A 19,429-nucleotide genomic window follows, 5' to 3' on the forward strand; every position below is an offset into this window, starting at 1 on the left:
TAGGAATTGTAAATTATAATTTAGATATTTTGTCTTATATCTCTTTAAAATCTCAGAAGTAATGTAATACAAGAAGTAATAGCTGTATAATACATATATATTTCTGACTTAGAGGTCAGAAATATAATTAAACACAACCTTAAAAAGTTTCACTTTATTTTTAATCCTTCATTTAAAAATATAAAAAACGAAAACAGCTATGTTTCCAAAAACGTTTACAATCCATCGTAAGCGTAACATCCTGGGATTTTTTGCCTTACTTGGAGCTTTACTATATCAATATTCTATAGCGTAGCGTAAGACTGACCAGCTGTGAGATGAACGGCAGTCTATAAGCCGCGCAGCATATAAACTACACTGAATCATTAAATGGTTGCGTTAGACTGGTAGTGTTAAAATGTTTTTTTTTACAAAATACGAAATAACTTAATATGAGCGCTGCTGTGAGGCGTAATTCGTTGATGACTGGTGTTAGCAAAAGAAGCATTTACAATATCAAAAGTGGAACGTTGAAATCGCCAAAAATAAACGTAAAAAACGGGTGAGTCAAACTAATTCTAGAATATTCACATCTACCGAAGTTGTATGAAGTTCTCTATGGAGAATTGTTCATTGTGATTTTTTTATGAAAAATATGCCGCTATACTTAAAGCATATAAATAAGTTAACACAAGGTAATGATCATATACCGCCGTTGTCTTTTCTACTTTATACAGGCTTCTGAATGAAATCGGATTTGTTTATAAAAAACGTGGCCGAAGAAGCATCATGGCGGAGCGAGATGATTCATGTCATAATTATTTGAGAACTATACATAGTTTGTGAAGAGACGATTGCAGTATCATATATTTGGACAAATCGTGGATTAATGTTGGCCAATCTGTTAATTACGAATGGTATGATACCTCTATACAAAACAGTCGCGATGTTTTCCTCAAAGGTTTAAGTACTGATAGCCCCTACCAAACAAGGTGCTCGGTATGTTTTATTGCATGCAGGTCTGTATCTGTATCTGTAGAGTAGAGAGGGCGAGTTAAGTTTCACAGCACTTAGGCCACTATTGACCCATTGTGCATCCTCCCAGGGAGCTGTCACCCTTAGCTCATTGTCCATCCTGTCATTTCTAGGAAGGTGGACAAGTCACCAGGAGACATCTCTCTTATGTGGGCAGGTGTGGGCCAGGACTCGCCGAACGCGTACTCTCGTATTAACGATAACTCTGGGCATTCACATAGGACATGCTCTACAGTTTCGTCTTCTCGTTCACACTTCCTACATAGAGGTATGTCTGCTAGCCCCAGTGTCTGGAGGTGTTTGCTTAGTTGACAATGACCAGTTAAAAAACCAACTGCCAAACGTAGGTTTTTCCTGGTCATTCCCAAGTACTTCTTAGATGTTGACTCTTCAAGGTTACTTAGTGTTACCCTGGCAAGTTTACATCCTTTCTCTTCTTCCCATCTTTTTACGGTTTGCGTATGCGAGTGACATTTGACAATTTCCGCGATTGTTGTAGTTGACCAACCAAAAAGATCCCCAGGTCCTAAGAGTCTTAGGCCTGCCGCCTTCCTAGCTAATTGGTCAGCAATGCGGTTGCCTTTATTCCTATTGTGTCCTTTAACCCACCTCAGGATGATGGTATTACCATCCGAAGCTTGAGTTAGTGACTCGTGACACTCCATTATTAAACCTGATGTGACACGTGGTCTATTCAAGGTTAGTAGCGCTTGTCTGCTATCTGTGCAGATCATTATAGTTTTACCTGCTATACCTTTTTGTGTTATCTCTTTTGCGGCTATGGAGATACCAGTCAGTTCTGTCTGAACTACGCTGGCATTTTTGCCCATACCCCACTTTATTCTTAGGTTCAGTGATCTGGAGTATATCCCGCATCCTGAGCCTTCTTTCATTTTGGAGCCATCGGTGTATATGCAATAGGCATTTGCCACGTTTGTCTCCATATACTGTCCTGTTTCAATTTTGTAGGGTTTGTTAAAGACAAACTTTGGTTCAATTGAGTCGCAGCCTGCCTGTAGGAGTGGTAACGCATCCAACTCTCCTCGCCAGAAACGAGTTCTCAATTGTTCCATTCCTACATCAAGGTTTGCACCAGCTGAGCGTAGTCGCATCATTGTCACTAGCGCCACCTCTTTGACATATATATCTAGAGGCGTGATGCCAATGATCAACTCCATTGCAGCAGTTGGTGTTATTTTCATGGCACCTGTTATATTTATGCAAGCCATCCGCTGAATATGGTTTAGTTTGTTAATCGCTGTTGCCTGTAGCACTTTTGGTACCCAAGCAATAGCTCCGTAAGTTAGCATTGGCCTAATGACAGCGGTGTAGACCCAGGCGATCACCCTGGGCGTGAGGCCCCAGGTGCGTCCGACCGTTCGTCGTCACTGCTCATAGGCAATATATGCTCTTTTAGCTCTACCATCTAAGTGTGAGTTCCATGTTAACTTCTTGTCAAGGGTAATACCAAGGTACTTCACCTCGTCAGAAAAATTTAGACTGTAGTTTAGAATCCTTGGGGGTATTAAGTCCGTGATTCTTCTTTTCCTGGTAAAGAGGACCATCTCTGTTTTCTTTGGATTTATAGATAGTGAGTGTTCCTTGCACCATGTTTCTATTAGTCGGAGAGCAACTTGTGATCTCTCACATAGTGTGTTCTCAAACTTACCGCTTTGCAGGACAGCAATATCGTCTGCATAGGCTATTGTGTAGAAAACGTTGCTGCTGAGTTGGTCAACCAGGGTATCTAGAACTATGTTCCAGAGTAGTGGTGATAGCAACCCTCCCTGTGGACAGCCCCTCGTAAGCATGCCTCTAACAGAAACGTCTTCTACATTTATGCTTATTGCTCTATTAGAGAGCATACTGAATATCCATTCGCTTATGGCCAGGGGAACATTCCTGACGTTGAGCTGCTGGGTGATAGTTGGGAATGTGGTTTTATCAAACGCTCCCTCAATGTCTATGAATATACCTAGGGTGGATTCTTTATTATCCAGCGATCTTTCAATTCTTCCCACTACATCATGCAGTGCAGAATCGGTAGATCTTCCCGAAGTATATGCATGTTGATTTGGGTGAAGTGGGTTATGGACCAGAACTTCATCCCTTATGTACCTCTCGCATAGCCTTTCCATCGTTTTCAACAGAAAGGATGTTAGGCTAATTGGTCGGAAAGCCTTTGGTAGGGTGTAGTCCATCCTACCTGGTTTTGGTATGAAGACCACATGTACCTCTCTCCACTTCCTAGGAATATATCTCAGAACCAAAGAGGCTTGCATGCAGGTTATTCAGGAGGTTTCCTTCCTGGCCCACAGTGTGCTCTTATGGCAAAGGTAAATGATAAGATTATCACGATGAAATGGATGCCACATATTTTGAGTCGTGGTTTAAAGAGGCGTTAATACCAAATTTACCAAATAATGGTCGCAGCAATTCAATTCACAATTCCTGGAATAAAGCATATAATCGAGGAATGTCTAGTAGAAAGAAACATTGTTTTTTCGATCGATACATAAGTATAATCTTGATGAACGTGTTGCACAACATGTTACTATTTTAAGGCTTCCTCCGTATCATTGCGAATTATTTATTTATTAGCAATAGTACAGTGTAAATACAAATACTAGACAATAAATCACATTTCAGTAATAGAATAGTAGTAAAAATTAACAATAATTTAGTTTCTTTTACACCTCCTTAACCCTTTAATCGGCAAGATAGAAATAGCAGATTTTAAGTTTCAGGAATTTTGGTTTTAGGGTAATTTGGGTGTGGGAAAAATTAATCTAAGGTCAGTTTGGCGATATTGGGTCTGTGTGGGGTCATCAGCTCAATAAATGGTAGACCGTCTACAGACGGTCTTGTCGTTCAGAAGGAAAATTTATGAAACCACCATAATTTATTAGTTGCACGAAATTAATATTTTTATTGAAAAAAAATTACAAGTAAATAAACAAAAAGGTATCAGACTTTGGTGTGATACTATGTGAAGCAATTTTTACCTTTCCTGTTGGAGGAATAAAGGTTGCACTTGGTGAAAAAGGAATGAGTGTCAGACTTTATACACAGTTTGCACGACTTTTACGATTCCCATTCAGGCCAATGATTTAATCCGCCGTATCTTACACTATCCACCTGAAGAACAGCTCGTCTACCGGCGGCAGAACTACTAGACGGCTGTGGAACGGACGATGGTCGTCCAACAGGACGTTTTTCAGTAGTAGCACACAGCTCTTTAGCAATTTTCCATCGAAATTGTTGCGTCGTTATGTCCTTGTCTTTCACCTTCATCGGAGACATTCCGATTTTTCTCGACATTTACGCATCGATAAAGACCGAAGACATTGGTAATCGCCATTTCCAGTAGATGGTAAAAAATTCTGGTGGCCATGTCCATTCTTTTGATAATAAGTCCATTTTGACCCATATATGAATCCATGAGGTCTACACCTCCCATGTGGGAGTTATATTCTCAAATGATTTGTACAACCTCGTTTACATGTAAGTACACTGAACGTTGACGCCACAGAATATTCTTCCATTCCTGTGAAACCTTTGCAATATTTTTTTACGCTGAAAGAAAAAATAATCAGTAGATCTCATTTTTTTTTATTCATAATATGTACAGACCTCTTCAAGTGAAGCCACCTACTGATGGTACTACTGGCCTTCATTAAATGCGCGATATTTCAAATCCACTGTTTATTTCCTCAATACACAGTAGTAAATCAATAAATATACCTAATAACTACTCATCACAAAAATTTTCATGTTTATTTCTCAACTAGAAAGTACTTTTTTAAAATTCATTGTTGTTACCCGTAACACAAATAATTTTAGCGTCTCAATCATACGAATGTCTCGACACAAATGCCAGCTACTGTAAATCAACTAAAGCTAGAGTGTTCAAACTGGTACCGTTTGTTTCGTATTTTCAGTACCTACAAATGGTTTTGTCGTTCAGCTCGATTACACACGTTATTAAAAAAATACTTAGGTTAGAGTAAAGACCGTCTGTAGACGGTCTTGCCGATTAAAGGGTTAACACTTAATCCTACTGCTAACCGTTTTGACACACAATGATATCTAGGATATTGTGAGTGTGTCATTTCCTATATCATTTACAATTAACTAATGAGGTTTTTATCAATCATTTAACAAAAAATAATAAAAACAATATAAATTAAACATACAATTTTTCTAATAAAATTAAACTAAAAGTAATTTTTTGTTTTAAATAATTCCCTATTTTATGTTGTCTCTAATCCATTTAAAGATTTCTTTTTTTACTGTATGGTAAGGTTTTGCCCTAATATTCTGTGGTAACTTATTAAATAATTTTGGTCCTACAGTATATACAGTGTAGGTAAAACTTTATGGTCGGTATGGTAGAATTTAACAGGATATCTAACACAGATATAAAATCATATTTTCAGCGAATAGACAAAGAAAACTAATATATTACCCCTTGGTCTCCCCTCCCCATTTTTTAGACACGCCCATTAACGAACGTCTTGCGAATTTCCGATCCAGCTTAGCTTATACGCGACAGGGTTCCCTTATTACATATTTGAATTAAAACATTAGTGCGAAGTATTATGACATATGGGGCCGAAAATTGGATCATAAACAAGAAAAACAGCAGTAAGATAATAGCAACAGAGATGGAATGCTTACGAAGATGCTGCAGAGTAACAAGAATGGATAGGAGAAGTAATGACGAAATAAAGCAAAGAACATCAATAGAAACAGACATACTAACATATATAGAACAAAAAAGACTAAAGTGGTATGGACATGTAAGAAGAGCTAGCGACAGCAGATGGATAAAAAGAATAACCGAATGGAGCCCCATAGGAAGGAGGAAAAGAGGACGACCCCGAAAATCCTGGAGGAACGAAGTAGACGACGCCATGAGTAAGAGAGGACTAAACGATGGAGAATGGAACAACAGAGAGAGATGGAAACGGTTGAGCGAGGGAAGGCAGTGAATACTGTAGAATCCCTAAATATATATATGAATTAAAACATTGAATTGATTTAAAAAATTGGCGATCAGTGGTGCGGTTATATTGCCATTCAAAACTTAATGATGATATTAAAAATGAAACATTAATTGACACAAATACTGGTCCAAAATTTCTAAAATCCATGAAAAATTTACAGATTCGCATTTTTATTTGACGAAATTGTAACCCAATTTTGAATAATATAAGATAATTTTGGCAACATCGCCATTCGTCGAGACGAGAGAAGCCACCTGTCGACAGCTATGTATTTCGGAGGTAACTTTGTAAGTGTGAAGATAAGAAATAATTATGCCGACTGTTTATACAACAGAAGAACGGGTACAAATAATAAAATGGTACTTCGGGGGCAATTCAGTACAAGAAACTATCAATTTATTTATTATGGCTTTTGAAAATAGGCCAACACCTATAGAAAAAACTGTATTAGCCATTATTCATCAATTTGAAAAGTTTGGCTGTACTAATGGCAGGTGTATAAAATGTTGCCCATCAGATCAACCTCGCGAAAAGAAAATTTCTCAAGAACGAGAAATTAGAAAAATTCAAGTTTGTGCATTGGCTGAAGCGACGCCGTGTTCAAGTAAACAAATTGCCGATGAAGTTGATTTGAATGCAAAAACAATGAGGAATATTTTGAAAAGAAACAACTACAATTGTTATAAAGTGCAGACAACTCAAGAAATATTTCCTGATGATAAATTTAAACGGATGCAATTTTGTGAAATTATGATGGAGAAATGCAATGCAAATAATAATTTTTTAAAAAATATTTTGTTTACAGATGAGTCCTCCTTCACAATTCACAAGAAACATAATTCATCCGCTGTACGTTATTGGTCTCAGGAGAATAAGCATTTGAGTGTGTCTGTGCGTACGCAGTATCCACAAAAGTTGAATGTTTGGACTGGAATTTTGGGAGACCATATTATTGGTCATTTTTTCATTGAAGGCAATTTAAACGCAGTCAAATATCTCCAATTACTGCAAAATCAAATTATTCCTGCACTTCAATGTCTTCAAATTAACTTGAACGAAATTTGGTTTCAACAAGACGGCTGTCCTACACATAATGCAAAAGTCGTTAAAGACTATTTATCGTTAATTTTTGCTGAACGAGTCATTAGTACAGACGGTACAATAAAATGGCCCCCTCGGTCACCTGAGTTAGCTCCTCTAGATTTTTATTTTTGGGGGATGCTAAAAACAAAATTGTACAGGCATGAGTTCGTGCGAGCCACCAACTTGGAGGAACTAAAGGAAAAGATAATCCAACTTAGCCAAAACATATCGGCAGATGAACTCAACGCCATGAGGAATGCTTTGTATAATAGATTTGGTTACTGTTTGTTACAACTTGGTGGTCTGTTTTAACATTTAATTACCTAAGAATTTGGTTTAGAATTTCTAATTGTTTGGAGTTATTTTAATTTAAACAGTAGTGTTGGAATTATTTTTTATTTGATTTCATTTTTATAGAACAAATTTTATACTAATTTTATCTTTTTTTGTTTCATTTTTATAGAACTAATTCTTATTTTCACACTTAATACCTCCAAAAAATCTTAACGAAAATAGTTTCAAAGATATTATTTGGAAAATACCAAATAATGTCTTATTTTTAATTAAAAGACGTAAATTTTTCGTCCAGTTTAAATTTAATACAATACACCTGCTCCCTCATAATGCTTTACTAATACTGACCTACTGGACTGTGTTTATCTATTATGCTTTATGAAAGAACAACTTACTACCGTGATTACGCATGACATATTATCACTCCTGATCTGTAGAGATGAGCGTTGAATCACCGAACTATTTTATTTAACCGTTTATTTGTCGTTAACGAATCTACGTTTTCTCACTGGGAAGCCAACTAGTTCTGAAGCTGAAATCTTTATTGATAATTCGTTAAAGGATTTATTTATTTTAAATATTCAACTAAGAAGTCTTTTTCTTAGTTAAAATCATTTACCTAGTACAAGCGTAATAATTGTATTTTCAAAAAATGCACATTTGTAGAAGATGAGCTTTTATGCTCGACTTTCTGAATTTTGCAATGATCGATTATTTTTAATTTGAAATATTAACACATTGGAGTCCTCGATTCACGTTTTATATAATTCAGCAAACTAAATTTTTATTTGGAGTTGGTGTTTTGTCTAACGTAAATGTGAATTTATTCTGTGAGTACTAAATATTTACTTTATTAACTAATCGTGTGTTTAACATGTCTGCGCGTAAAGATGTTAGTATTTTATGGCATCACTTTGAGAAAGACATTAACAGTGAGAAGGCTGTATGCAAATTTTGCAAAGAAAAACTTAGTTATAAATCAACTACAACAAATTTGAAAAGCTGTTGAAAGTATTTCAGTATTTTTTTTTTATTCAAGAAAGCATGTTTGTTTATGTATTCGCTTAAATATTTTAATTATTAGTTTTTCAACTTGTTACTTGTTTACGAAAAGCAGTTCAGTTTCATTAACGATAAAAACGTCAACGACTCACCTCTACTTTTTTTCTCGTTAGAGAACTACGAACACAGTTTGTAGTTCAACGTCTTTATTTTAGAGCTCGACGTTGCCAAATAATTTTGTAAGAAGGTTTTTTATTGTGGTTTGATATTTCAATTTATTATTTTTATTGCGAATAAGGCACAATGTGACTTTAAAATAAGCTTATTTTGATGTTTAGATTTCCAATTCGGAAATCGAAGTTTTACCTACACTGTATATGGTTCTGACATAGTGTATGTTTAGGACTGCTCACTTTTACGTTATTTAGGGTTACATTTCTTGTATTTATACCGTGTTCAATGTTTACTTTATAATATGTATTTTTTAACATAAATCTAATTACACACTTATTATACAGTTGATCAATATTTAATATTTCACTTTCTCTATATAATAAGTTTTGGACTCTATTTTTGAACAGCATAATTTTTATGACCTATTTTTGTGCTATTCTGAGTTTTGAAAGAATTGTTGTACCCGCATTTCCCCAAACTACTATGCCATAACCAATTACCGATTCTATAAACGCATAATATACCTGCTTAAGTACTTTAAAAATTAGTATGTTTCTTAGTTCGTAGAATTTAAAAATAAGCTTTCTAACTTTATTAGTTACATAATTTATATGTTCTTTCCATTGAAAAGTTTCATCAATGTATATTCCCAAGTACTTTAAAAATGGTGTCCTTTCAACTACTTTATTACAACTATCGTTATTATCTAATTTACAGCCCACTTTATGTAATTTAATGTTTTGAAAATCTGGCAATGAACGAGTAGACATCGAGAAAGTGATAATCTTAGTTTTCTCAACATTTAGTGAGAGTAAGCTATCTTCTAACCACCCATTAATTTTTTGAAAAGCCAATTCAGCATTTCTTTTTACCGCATCCCAATCATCTCCACTAATTACAGCCACAGAATCATCAGCATAACAAAAGATGTCATCTTTATCTAGCAATGACATAATTTCATTTATATATACATTGTAGAAGACTATAACTTGTAGAAGAAATGATCAGACAAAAAATAGAAATATTAGGAATAACGGAAACGAAAATGAAAGGAAGAGGTTTTAAGAAGATACACAAAGGATATTGGTTATTTTGGGTAGGAGCTGATGCAAAGGAGAGAGCAAAAGAAGGCGTAGGGATAATAATTGCACCGAATAGACTACAATACGTTATAGAAGAAACATATGTTAACCAGAGAATATTATCGCTGAAAATGAAACTGATAGACGAGGAAATATGGACAATAATAACAGCCTACGGAGTAAATGAAGATGCAAAAAAGGAAGAGAAGGATAAATTTTTCGAGGAGCTCCAAATGCAAATTGACAATGGGGAAGAAAATATAATTGTAATGGGAGATCTAAACGGTAGAGTCGGAAATAATAACAATGGAATTGAGGAATGCATGGGAAAAGAAGGAGAAGAAATACTAAACAAAAATGGTGAAAGAATAATAGAAATATGTATGGAGAATAAACTTGTTATAACAAATACAAAATTTAAACATAAAAAAGTACACAAATACACGAGAGTACAAGAAAGTAGAAATGAAAAATCAATCATAGATTACTTTTTGGTAAGTAGCAACAAATGGAAAAGAGTACAAGACACGAAAGTCAAAAGAGGCTCAGAGATTGGCAGTGATCATCATCTAGTAATAATGAGAATGAGAACAGCAAAAGAAAATGAAGAAAAGAGGAGAAAGGTAGTAAATGAAAAAGTAAAAAGCTACAAATTAAAAGAAGAAAGATATAAGAAGAAATTCCAAGAAAAACTAGACAATATTTTGAAAGGTAGGACAAAAACTGCAAGTATAGAAGAAAAGTGGGAAAATCTCAAGACCAGCTTAATCATAGCTGCCGAGGAAACTTGCGGGAAGACAAAAATAGCAAATAATAGCATGAGGAGAACTCAATGGTGGACGGACGAAATACGAAGGAAAGTAAAGAACAAAAAAGAAAAATGGAAGAGATATCTAAGTACAAAGCGCCCTGAAGATTATGAGGCATATAAAGAAAAAAGAAAAGAGGTTAAAATAGCTGTGAAAGAAGAAAAAGAAAGGTCATGGGAAAAGTTTGGACTAAAAATGACAAATAATTATAGAGAAAACCAAAAACTCTTCTATGGCGCATTAAAACAGCTCAGACAAAAGAAAGAACACATGATGCCGAATATAAAAGACAAGAATGGAAAGGTAATAACAAGAAAACCAAATAATGGAAAGATGGAGAGAACATTTCAAAGAGCTAACTCATACAGACGTAGACAACATAGTGGAGATACAAGAAATTAATGAAGAACAAAAAGTAGAACCCATAACAACAGAGGAACTAGAAAAGGCAATTGAAAGAGTTAAATTAGGCAAAGCACCAGGCAAGGATGATATCACCCCGGAAATGATAAAATTCATGGGAATAGAGGGAGTGGACAGCATGAAAGAACTAATGAATATCATAAAGAGAGCAGAAATACCACAGGACTGGAAGAAAGACATTATACTACCAACACACAAAAAGGGCGACAAGAGAAACTGTAATAATTACCGAGGTATTACTATATCAAGTATTCCTGGGAAGGTATTCGCAAGAATAATAGAAACAAGAATAAAAACCCAAATAGAACCAACTATGGAAGACACACAATGTGGATTCAGGAAGGACAGAAGCACGCAAGACCATATATTCACAATAAGACAAATAAGTGAGAAAGTAATCAATAAAAATAGAGAAATACATATATGCTTTATTGATCTGGAAAAGGCGTTTGACAGAATACAAAGAAAGGACGTATGGAGGACATTAAAGGAAAGAGGAGTTGACAGGATAACAATTGATGTAATAAAGGATATGTACAATAATAATACAAATACGGTGAGAACGAACAACGAGGAATCCGAAGAATTTACTACAAGTCAAGGCGTCAAACAGGGATGCGTGTTGAGCCCACTGCTGTTCTCAGTAGTACTGGATAAAGCAATAAAGAAAGCCAAGAGAAAAATGAGAAAACTAACATTAGGACACTGGCAAATGAAACAGACTCAACTATCAGAGCTTCTATTTGCAGACGATATGGTTTTGATAGCAGAAAACAGAGAAGACCTACAGAACAACCTTGAAATCCTAGAAGAACTGTCAAACATAAATATGAAAATAAATACAGAGAAAACAAAAACAATGATAATTTCAAATAAGAGAAAGACACACGCAATACAATTAAACGGAAAACAACTAGAACTAGTGGAACATTTTAAATACCTAGGAGCAATAATTGAATCAAACGGTAAACAAGACATGGAAATAAATGAGAGAATGGGACGAACAGGAAGCTTATTTAACACTACGAAAACAACATTTTTGGGGAAAAAAGAAATACCGGAGAAGGTAAAAACGGCAGTCGTTAAATCAGTAGTTAGACCTACGATCATCTATAATAGCGATTCATGGACATTGACTGGGAGACAAAAATCTCGAGTCAATGCTATGGAAATGAGGTTCCTGAGGAAAATAGCAAACAGAAAGAGGACAGACAAAATACGAAACGAAACAATCAGACAAAACCTAAAACTAGAACCAATAAACGAAAAAATAGTAGAGGGGCAACTAAGATGGTTCGGGCACGTGTGTAGAATGTCGAATGAAAGATTAACAAAACGAGTGTTTGAAACGAGAATGCAAGGGAAAAACAAACGAGGAAGACCAAGAGTTAGGTGGGTAGACGAAATCAGAAAAGAAGTTGAGAAAGGATTGACATGGGAAAGTGCACGAAATCTAACACAAGACCGGATAGCATGGAGACAACAGTGCAAATCTTAACCCCACCAGCCTTACACCTAACGGTAGAAAGGCTTAGGACTAAGTAAGTAAGTATATACATTGAATAACAGAGCTGACAACACAGTACCCTGTGGCACCCCTACCTCTAGTTCCAGTTTTTCACTTTCTGTCTCTGATATTTTTACACTTTGTTTCCTGCCTGTTAAATAAGATTTTACTAAATTATTAGGAATACCTCTTATGCCTATCATATCTAAAAGCTTTAAAAGAATTGGGTGTGCTACAGTGTCAAATGCTTTGCGAAGATCCATGAATATACCTATTACTTTCTTACCTTCATCAAGTTTTTTTTGTATTTTTTCTGTAACTTTACAAAGTGCATTTTCGGTGCTACAGCCTTCCCTGAACGCAAACTGATTTGAGTGTAGAATTTTATTTTTTTCTAGATATTTTAGTAGTTTTGTTTTAAAAGCATTTTTCAATTATTTTACTTACAGTACTAGTTAACGCAATCGGTCTATAGTTGTTTGTAGACTTTCTGTCACCTTGCTTATATAATGGCAGTACTATTGTCGTTTTTAAAATTTCTGGGAAGACTCCAGTACCAAATACTATATTAATAATATGCTGAAGTGGCTTTATTAACTTTTCTGTATATTTTTTAATTAAATTTGAACAAATGTTACCTTCACCTCCCTTCACCCCATTTTTTAGGCTTTGTATCTCTCTCAATATTTCTTTTTCATTGCATGGAGTTAATAAGAATGAATTTAACACCCTATTTTTACCCCCGCTATCTCTCCTGTCAGGACACTGCATGATTTTATCAGCTAATGTTTTTCCTATACTAGTAAAATATGTATTAAATTCATTTGCAACGTCTTTTTTATCATTTAGCTCTACATTATCACTATTTACAATTGTTCTAATTTCTGTCTTACATACTTCATCATTAGTAGCTTGTTTTATTACCTTCCATAGTTTTTTGGGATCATTTGCATTATTTTGTACTAGCTTTTTATAGTAAAAGTATTTTGCATTTTGTATTAGTTTAGATAGAGTTTTTCTATACATCCTATATTTATTTATAAGAAATAAATTATTATTATTTAAAGTACACTCTTTTTTTAACCTATCCCTTTTTCTTATTGAAACTATTAGTCCCCCCGTAATCCATGGTTTCAATCTTTCTTTTTTACAACCTACATTAATAGTTTTTGTTGACCTTACAATCATATTTTTAGTTTTATCAATAAAAAGCTTTGTACTTAGATTCACATCATGTGTTCCGAGAACATCATCCCATTCCGCTGCTTCCAAAAATCCATCAAGTTTCTCATAATTAATTAGATTGTAGGATTTTTTGTTATTTTTAGAATTAACATGACCTAGAATTGGTATATTAAGCAGAATGGGATCATGATCCGTAAGATTATGTTCTAATATCACAGCATGCATTTTTTGAAAGATTTCATTATTACACCTTAGAAAATAATGATCCAAACATGTCTTAGAGTCTCCTATTTTTCTAGTTGCTTTATTTATTACAATAGAGAAACCAAACCCTTGCATTGATGTTAAATAGTTATTTGTAGTATCTTCTTCTGTTGTAAGTAAGTTAATGTTCATGTCACCCACCATCACACATTTTATTTTGTTCAAAAGTTGTTTTTAACATAATTCTATTTAGGTTCTTTATAAACTCTTCTTTCTCTGTTGAAAAACATCTATAAGTTGCAAAAATCACTAGGTTTTTGTTATTTTTTTCTATTGTGGTTTTTAACATTTTAAGGTTGTTTTCTTTAATTATTTGACAATCTACAATATACTCCTGCTTAACATAAACAACACACCCATCGCATCTATTTAGTGTGCTATCATTGAAATATATATTGTATCCTGGAATATTGAAATCTGTTAAATTATACAATTTATGGGACTCAGACATCACTATCACATCAAAGTTTTTCTCTGTAGATTCTAAAAAAAACCAAAAACTGATTGAAGTTTTGGTATATGCTTCTTATATTAATATGTATTACGTTAATATCTTGTAAATAATTGTCAAAAAAGTTTATCTCATTTAGATTATCACATTCGTAAGTTTCACTTGCCTTATAGTCATCAAAAATATTATTAATATCAACGAATTTATCAACAAAATTTCTTAATGTTTACATATTTTATGAGGAATGATTAGTATTATGGCAAATCATTTTCGCCTCTTATCCTAATAGGAACATCTTTTTCAGTTTTCTTCAAATAAATGATTCCATTTGTACAATATGCTGCTTTGTATCCTTTATCTCTCCTAATTTCTCTAATCTTTTTAAAAAGCAAGCGTTTATTTAATGGTAAATCTTCATTAAGATAATTTTTTCTTTCTGTGCCCTCCAGTTTACATTTATTTAAAGTGATTCCTTTTAACTGTTTAATTGTTTTTAGTACGTCCTTTTTTAATTGAACATTACTAAACTTTACTAAAATTGGTCCATCATCCTGGTTCTTCATTCTAAAACATTCCTTAATATCTTTTTCCTCAATATTTACTTCCATCGCTCTCAGTATCTTATTCATTATCTGAATAGGGCTTTTGTTGACTTGTTTTGGAACGCCAGCAACTATGATATTGTTTTCTTTTTCTCCAACTTCAATATCATCAAACTTGCTTTCCATTATCTGTAATCGTTTTTTCATTTCTTGATTTTCATGTTTTAGTATCTTAAGTTTCTCTAGGACAGACTCAAATCTAGTTTTCTGTTCCTCAAAAGAATCTGACATAAACTGCATAGCATCTTCCAATCCTTGTATTTTTTTGGTCATATTATCTTCCATTGGTTTGAGAAACTGCTGGAAAGACTCTTTTATGATAGCTTTAATCTTTCTCTCATCCATATCAGTGAAATTTTCAGTATTTTCACTCTTTTTACAAAGTTTTTGTGAACTAACCTCACTTTTTTCGATGTTTTCACAGCATAGATATTTTCCGCCTATTGTTGCAGTTTATACCCGCGTTGCACAACTGGGGTGGTAATTAGATTCACAAACAGCACAATCTACTGACTCTGACTTTTTTTTTGCAATAATTACACTTTTTTCCTGTTTGTTTATTTTTATGATCCATGTGTCATGATTGACACTTAAATTGATTGACTGATTGATTGACAATTAAATCCTATAGAAATCGTGTGGAACCCAGTTAAGCGTTAAACGAAGAGGTGCACCAGTTGATCGACGACGGTTTCGCACGCGTAACAAACTAAAATTGGCGTAATTATGTTACTCATGTCGTTGAGAAAACTTAAACTGAGATGTGGACCCCAGACAACCTGCAAGATGACGTAGACCAATTAATTATACACGTGAACACAGGGGAGAGTAACGAAAGCGAATCCGACATTTCGGATTTAGAGGGCGACGTTAGTATAGTTGAATATCTGTGAGTAACCTCGATTATTATATAACCAATGCATTTATCAGTCACATCAGAGTACGAACTTTTCGGGAATTGGGCTGAGTGCACAGAAGTCGAGTATTTTTGGGTATTTTTCCATATCAAAGCTTTTCGATAGTTTATGAAAAGTTGGAATAGGAATGTGCAAGCCGTTTCACAAAGTAAAACCGTTCGGATATCACAACTGTCCAAAATATGAAAATGGCTACTTTTCAAACGTCAATAACTAAAAAACAATTGTAATTAGATATAGGATATGATACACGCAATAGTAGAAAGGGTCCCACTTCACTCCACTTTGACCCCAGCCGTCACAAGCCCCGTCCGCGCTCCGGTCACGCCCCATGATGACGTTATAGTTTGACCGCTAATCGCCATAGCCAGTAATTAGCCATTTTTAATATGAATTAATTTACATATTATTTTTGCATTTCAACTATTATCCAGTTAAAGGCCCTATTGCCCAAGCCTCTTCGTATATTTGCACATACTTGAGGTATCCATATTGGGCATTATTTTGCAATGCTGCAAGATCCGCAGAAAAGTGGTATATACTTTTGATTTAAGGTATCCCCTCAAAAAGAAGTTCAAAGGCAAAATATCCAGTGATCTGGTCAGCCAATTTATTGGAACACTTGCTAATCCAACACCCTGTTTACTGTCACTCCAATAATGACAAATATGCATATTAAGTTCAACATTAAACATAACGGTACACTGGTCAGAAAAACACATAATTTATATGGGTTGTTATTTATAATTTCACTAAATTCACCTTGTGTTTTCTATTTTTAATGTTGCCTGTTTACTCTGTATATATTTTTTTTAAATTATGCACATCTCTTGAAAATCTGAAATGTTTTGCAAACATTTTCCCTGTATTATAACCATGTTTCTATCTCTTGAAGCTTTGAAATGTTTCACTAACATTATCACTTTATTGTAGAACAATTTCTTTAATATATTTTTTAATCATTAATGATTTTTAATAAAAATGTTAATTTCCCTTTACTACTGAAGTATAAGTCCAGGAAGAGATTTCTCTGGGATTGGGTTCTACCCTTACCATGGAATAAACATTGATGTTAACGTAAAAGTTCAAGATATGAGAACCAATTTCTGTAGTTTGACTATTATTTATATTTTAGTTGCACACAGCATTTTATCACATTGTCGAATTGAAAAAGAATAATTCTATAAACATATATTAACCATAAATGTTCAATTTTTGATTTGGTGTGTCACCTGTCAATAATAATAGATTTGAATGGATGAGCGTTGTTTTGATAATCATTTTTAATTTTAACTTTTTGTACATTGGACAGTTTGGAGGTACAATGCTAGAAGTGGACAATATTTTTCAGACAATGTTAGGATTGTCCAATTTTGGACATTTATTATATCGCTGTCCCGGCGGAACAATGACGTAACTGCAAATTTATCGAAAATGAGTTTATGCCATCATTGGGCCCAAACTTGGTTACCCCATTCGTCCAGACGTGTTGTTCAGCTTTTAGCCACCAGGGAGTAGATGCGTCATATTTGAAAAATCAGCCGATCTTGGAGAAACAACATAATGTATAGTTGTGCTTCGATAGGTCTAGTGTGTGCTTGTACCTACGGTGATACATTGAAGCAATTGTATTGTTATTGTTGCCCTAAGGTTTTTTCACAAATACGCGGAAACATTGACGTAACTGTATTTTGTGTCATTTTTCATCTAGATTTCTCCTTATTGTGGTAAGATCCCCAAACATCAACACTTGGTAATGCTCTCTTAGTCAAGAGGGAAAAAAGACAAAGGAATGTGGATAATTGGTTGAAAGAAAAGAGGAAAAGACTTAAGAATTCTAGACAGGGGTATACTTCTAGAACAGGAAAACCTGTAGCTGCTAAAAAAATGAGACCTGTGTGTACCGACAAATGCCGTTTGAAATGTCCAAATAGGATATCTGAAGACACAGTTTAAAGAGTATTGGGCATTATGGTCCTTGCAAAGACAGCGAGATATTTTGGCTTCTTGTATTCAGCCACTTGACTTGAGCTACCGACATACTTCTACATCAAAAACCATGCCCAGAAATACAAATTGTGCATTTTTCAGGAAAAACAAGAACGGTTATGTAAAATGTTACTCATTAATACTTTTGAAATAATTGAAAGAGCAATTCTCTCTATAATTAAAGCAGTTTCAAGTGAATAAACTACTATTATACCATAAGATAAACGTGGGAAGGACGAGAGTCACAAGAAAATAAGTGGCAAAATTTTAGATTCTGTTCGTAGTCATATAAATTCAATTCCACGAATTGAAAGTCACTATTTTCGAAGTCATTCTTCGAGACAATACATAGACGGTGGTTTAATTATTGCGGAACTTTACAGGAACTATATAAAGAAACGAAAAGAAGAAAAAGAAGAAGAAAAGAAGTAGAGTCAGCAACCTACGGTTGTTATTCTCGTATTTTCAACAGCAAATTTAATATAAGGTTTTTTTTTATCCCGAAGAAAGATCTTTGTGACCAATGCGAATCTTTTAAAAATGCCGGAGCAGAAGAAAGAGAAAATATGCAAACAACAATTGAAAGTCACTTAGAGGAAAAGGATCTAAGTTGTAAAGAAAAAAACTATCGATAAACTGAAAACAAAAAATTCTAATAACAATATACATCTGACTACTTATGATTTACAAGCAGTGTTACCTGTACCAATAGGACAAAGTTCTGCATTTTTTTACAAATCTCGCTTAAACTGATAAGCTAAAGTTAAATTGATAAAGGTGACTGTTACTTTTGGAATAAAGTAATGGGGAATAACGGGGCAATAGAAATCTGATCTAGTGTTTATTACTATCTAAAAGAATTGTTAATAACCAGCCCAGGAGTTGATGTGATTTTTTTTCCGATTACTCTAGAGGCCAACAAAAAAATAAATTTTGTAATAGCCATGTACCTCTTTGCTGTTAATACTTTGGACATCAATTCTATTTCTATTCTATTCTATTTCTTTAACTGTTAAAGAAATGGATTTCACTGAGTTTTACAATGTAAAAGCACTGTACAACGTGGACAAAAGTTGATGTTTGCCAAAAAAGAAGGGGTCAGAGTTCGTCAGAATTGTTTTCAGATAAATGCCAGCTTCGTAGGGCTTACTCTTCAAAAATTCCTTTAGATGGTAACAAACTAAAAGATTTGAAACAGTTACTTTCAAAACATATAATTCCTGGATTTTGTAAAGCCTTTTACAATTAAATTTTTCGTTGATACTTTGTTTGCAATTTCAATTTTATTTTTAAGTTCCTTTTTATTAAAATTGTTTGCTTTTTCTAAAATTTTCTATTTGTTTAAAATAAACTTTTTCAATGACTTTTTGTGCTTATTTTGATTCCACCTTTCAAAACTAGCTAAGTAACCAGAAATTTAAAAAATGAGTATGTCTGTGGAAATTTTATCTTTAAAACTAAATCCTAAAATTTTTCTTTCTAAAACTAAATTCTTAATTTTTCATCTCTAAATTTGATCTTCAATTGCAATTACGTCATTGTTGGCCCAGGTAGTTTGTGGCAATGTAAAGCAATGTCATATACCATATAATATATATATATATATATATATATATATATATAT

The 19,429-nt window shown here is 33.9% G+C and overlaps 1 protein-coding gene across 1 annotated transcript in view; it reads right to left on the reverse strand.

Moving 5' to 3' along the window:
* Positions 1–19,429, reverse strand: part of LOC140441405 (uncharacterized) — a 51,764-nt gene that overhangs the window by 18,310 nt on the left and 14,025 nt on the right.

The sequence above is a fragment of the Diabrotica undecimpunctata genome, chromosome 5 (assembly GCF_040954645.1).
Source record: "Diabrotica undecimpunctata isolate CICGRU chromosome 5, icDiaUnde3, whole genome shotgun sequence".
In the NCBI taxonomy this organism is placed as follows: domain Eukaryota; kingdom Metazoa; phylum Arthropoda; class Insecta; order Coleoptera; family Chrysomelidae; genus Diabrotica; species Diabrotica undecimpunctata.